A 4,721-nucleotide genomic window follows, 5' to 3' on the forward strand; every position below is an offset into this window, starting at 1 on the left:
AGGGGGGATCTTAGGTGAAGAGAAATTATACTTTCATTTTTAACCCATTTTGAAATACATGGTATTAGACACTTCCTGTGTCTTGGGGGTTACATTTTGAATCCCGATGATAGCCTCATTGCCTTACTATGGGGTAGATGCTCTTGTACTGTATTGATAGCTGATCCCCTGGTATAGAAGCCCAGGGAGAAGTCATGCAAAGAAACTCTCATAAGATGGAGAGAAAGATAAAAGAGAGAACTGACACCCCAAAATGACCAAGGAGAACTCTGTCATCAGGTTCTAGAGCTTCTTGGACCCTGGGCATGAGAGATGGAATGAAAGGGCAAGAAACCGAGCACAGGCAGGGTGGGGGGAGGGTGAGGAGAGTAGCAGGCACCAGACGGGAAGACTGGGGACTTTCGCAGTGTTCTCGGCTGAGGTGGTTGCAGCTCCCTCATGCTGCCTCGGTTGTTTAGTCCATGGGTGAACTGCAGGATCGGGTGAGTACCGTAGTAAAACCCCGTCATGTAATACTGAAGAATCATTCACTCTCTTCAATTGAGGGGCACTGCATCAGGCATTAGAGTTACAAGTAATAGTGATAATCATAATGATCATCAGTGTGACAGTAATAGTCATAAAATAGTTGCCACTTACACAGGACATACTTGTGCAGCATGTATTTTGTACCAGATACTTTTCCGAGGCTTTGCAGTTACTATCTCCTTACCATCTGTGAAGCATTAACCACTTGCTTGTTTGTTATTGTTTTTGTTTTTCAGGTGTTAACCATTCTAACTGCGCATCTTATGGATGACAAATCAGAAGCACAAAGAAGGGAGGTGTTTGGCTCAGTATCGCTCAGCAGGTAGGCAATGGAGTCAAGATTCAAACCCCAGGAAGTCTGGCTTCGGGGTCTGCAGGAAACTGCTCTCAGATAACCTGCTCCTAGGAGCGGAGGCAGGCAGTGTAGTGACCAGATAAATGACCAAATAACCCACTTGGTCTAGAATATTGAATGGCGGCTATACGGACAGGCTAGATGCCTCAGGTGTGCAGCTGGGAGAGCATGCAGTGGGGGGCTGTTTGTAGAGGTTCTATGATTAGAGGGATTGAAAAATCAAACTCGAACATATAAACAAAGGAAATTCATCAGTGATACAGCTAAAAAAACCCAGGAGTTTACCTTCTGGAATGGAGTACCCAAGGACATGAATGATGTTACCCAGAATATGTTTCCTTCCTGATCCTGGCAGTTTTTCCTCTGTTGGCTTAATTCTCAGTATGGTCCTCTTTGTGGGATCCCGATTGTCACTTGGTTCCAAAGTACATTGTGTCACTGCCAGGAAGGAGCTTATCCTGCTCCGTGTTACCAGAAACAGTTCTGGAACTAAGGCTCACTGACTAATTCCCATGGCTTTAGGGACAGATCTGCTTCCCTGGCTAATTATCCTGTGTTTACCTGGATTTATATGCATCTCTCACACTAGAAGGGCATCTCTTCCAAAATTACATGGAGTAAAAGTCTAGGAAAGGTGGTTTCCAAGCGAAAATTTAAGTGCAGATGCTAGAGGAAAGAGAGATGAACTCTGGGGAAAAAAATAAATCAAGAGATCCCTAGTTCCTGCATTACCCTGTGATATATTGAGGAACCGGCAAGGCAGGTAACAGAGATAACTACAATTAAGGCAGCAGCATGTACAAGTGCCTAAGTTTGCCGTGACTGGGTGGCTCAGTTGGTAGGATTGTCATCCTGTTCACCAAAACACTGTGGGTTCAATTCCCAGTCAGGGCACATACCCAGGTTGTGTGTATGTAGGAGAGGCAACCAATGTTTCTTTCACATTGATGTTCCTCTCTTTTTCCCTTCCTCTCTAAGTCCAATAAACATATCCTTGGATGATGATTTAAAAACAATAAAGTGCCCAAACTCCTTGGGAAGGCAGAAGAGAGCTTCACTGAGAAGATGGGATAGAACTGGACGTTAAGGATGATTTTGAGAGGTAAGGCTGGTAAGCATAAAGGACAGTCGAAGTCCTCGTCAGTGTATGGAAAGGCAGTATCAAAGCCATGTAAAGAATAGTAGGATATGTTTTGAAAATGACAGGTGGTTCAATGTGACAGGAAGAAAAGGGTATAGAAAAGGTAGAGGTGAACTTTTAAATTTTGGCTTGATTGTGGAGAGATCTTGAATGCCAAGCCAAGAGATATTTAGATTTTATTTTGTAAACAATAGCTAGATAACCACTGTCCATATTTCCACAGAGAAATAAAGTAAATCAAACTTAATTTAAGAAGATTAATCTAAAAATGATGGCTAGCTGACCATGGATTCTTAAATCATTTACTAATTTCACGACTGACATATCCATGCACCTGCGAATTGTCTGAGAAAATCATACTAGTGGGAAAATAGATATATTGGTAAATTTATGTTCATTAACCTCTAGTGGTTACACAGCATTGCTGGACCATCCTGATAGTGTTCTTTAGGACCTCACTTCTGAGGTACCAAACTCAGTCCAAACTCTGACCCTTGGCCTCTCCTCCATCCTCACTGCTGCCACACCTTGTCCCAATTCCCTTCCACTTTACCTGGACTTGCCCTACCTGTTCAGGGACCCTTGATTCCACCCTTGTTTTGTCTTCACCCCATCCCGTGGCTCTAGCCCAAGTACAAAGTACTACAAAGTGATGTGGTATTGGTGTCATTAAAAATAGTTGAATGGAGTCCTGGAATAAGGAAAGAAATGACAAGTTATATGGAAGGATATGAACATGTTTCTGGGCCAAAGAGATGAAGCCAGTAGAGAGATTATCACGCAAACAAAAAAAGGGAAGTGATTAGCGGAGCAAGACCCCAGAGTAGGGACACATGGTGTTGCAGTAGAGACCCCTGCCCCAGTTAAGCAGAGGAACAGGGACAGAGACATGTTGAGTGCTGTAGTTGACAAAACGGCAGATTTGCTTGTGCCACAGACTTCCCACCGGAACTCAACTCCAAAGTTGCTGTGGATCGAATAGGACTAGAGAAGTCTATTCAATACTCTGTTTAATCACCTTCTAGGTCTTTCTATGCCTATTGAGTTTGAATGTGAACCTCTATAGAACGTACGTTGTGTTGAAAACTGAGGAACTAATGTAAAACTGTAAGAATCTTCTGGGAGATGTAAGGAAGAGTATACAGAGTGATATGGGTGGGAAAGAGATTGGGGAATCTTTCTAGTTTTTATTTTTAACTTGGTGCCTTGTTGTTTATGCCTGAACCATTGTGCCCACAGATGCAGCTCAGTGCTGGCTAGAGTCCGTGGAGTCAAGTTCAAGTGGGGCCCAAATTCCGCTTAGTTTGGGAGCATTGACCATCAGAGGCAGGTAAGGGGATCAGTTTTGACAGCAATGCTGCATAAAGAAAGACAAGCAGTGTTTTAGCACATGTTTTTAGAAACTTATTGCTCAAACAGACATTAAACAAAATAAAATAATTAAATAATATCCCAGGAGAATAGATTTATACATAAATAGATATGTAAAGTATACACAGAAAAAATTGAGTATTGTTGAACACTCATAAAATATTCACAAAAGTGTACAAATACTTTGTGATAGAGAAGTTCCAGTAAATAAAAAGAATCAACACTCACATAGATGATTTCAATAAAATTAGAAATCAAGGACAAAAGGAAAGTTAGAAAACTAAAACATATTTGGAAACAAAAATCATACTATTAACCTTGTGGGTAAAACCACAAATAATGCTAAAATTATATAATAATTAGAACTGTTATAGGAAATCATTACATAAAATTTATGAAATATAGCTCAGTCAGTATTCAGTGAAATCTATAGCTTTAAAGACATTTATTCTAATAAAACTGAGGTCAAATGAACTGATTGTTCAATTAAGAAAATAATGAATAATATACAAAACAAGAGCAAACAAGAAATAAAGAAGAAAATTAAAATATATTTAATATTTACTGACCCAGGCATTGTTAATACTTAACTCACTTGATTCACAATAATAAAGATAAATATAGAAGTCAATGTAATTGAGTAAAAATAATAGAGGACATTAATCAAACCAAAAGTTAAAATAATTATTTAAAAATAATAAATCAAAATAGGACATTTTTTCTAAGTTCTATCAAATTATCATAAAATAGATAATTCCTACCATGATAATTTTAATGTCTTCTGAACCAAAGCAGAAAACTCATTTGCTAGCACCCAATTCCTATTTATGATAAAAATACATATTTATATAAAACTAGAAATAAATGAAAAATTATTTAACTTGATAAAAACCAAGTACAAACATTACTTAATGCCATTTGATAATAAAAGCAATTACAATCCTATCATTATTTTTAATCAGTGATTTTCAACCTTTTGTATTTCATGGAACATGTAAACTAATTACTAAAATTCCATAGCACACCAAAAAAATACAGTTTTTGCTGATCTGACAAAAAATTGGTATAATTTTTTTCTTTCACACTGAATGACTATTGCTGTGTTTCCTATTGTCATTTTTTAAAATTTGACAATCTAAGAGAAAAAAGAGGCCAGTGCCCCTGACTAAATAGTATTGCATGTTTTAAAAATTCTTGTAGCGCGCTCATTGAAAATTGCTGTTCTTAATTATCGTATTGGAAGTCCTGACCAAGGCAACCAGATAAGAAGAACAAATAGGAGACATATCAGTCAGGATGGGCTAGATTATGCTCCAGTTCATAAAA

The 4,721-nt window shown here is 38.4% G+C and overlaps 1 long non-coding RNA gene across 1 annotated transcript; it reads left to right on the forward strand.

Annotated features, from left to right (window-relative positions):
- Positions 1-769: 769 nt before the first annotated feature.
- LOC128628440 (uncharacterized) lies at positions 770-3,340 on the forward strand. The gene is made up of 3 exons (XR_008392817.1): positions 770-850; positions 1,862-1,985; positions 3,264-3,340. It is a non-coding gene; the product is annotated as an uncharacterized LOC128628440 (long non-coding RNA).
- The last annotated feature ends 1,381 nt before the right edge of the window (positions 3,341-4,721 follow it).

Source organism: Artibeus jamaicensis, unplaced genomic scaffold (assembly GCF_021234435.1).
Source record: "Artibeus jamaicensis isolate MK-2021 breed Jamaican fruit bat unplaced genomic scaffold, CSHL_Jam_final contig_76, whole genome shotgun sequence".
Lineage (NCBI taxonomy): Eukaryota > Metazoa > Chordata > Mammalia > Chiroptera > Phyllostomidae > Artibeus > Artibeus jamaicensis.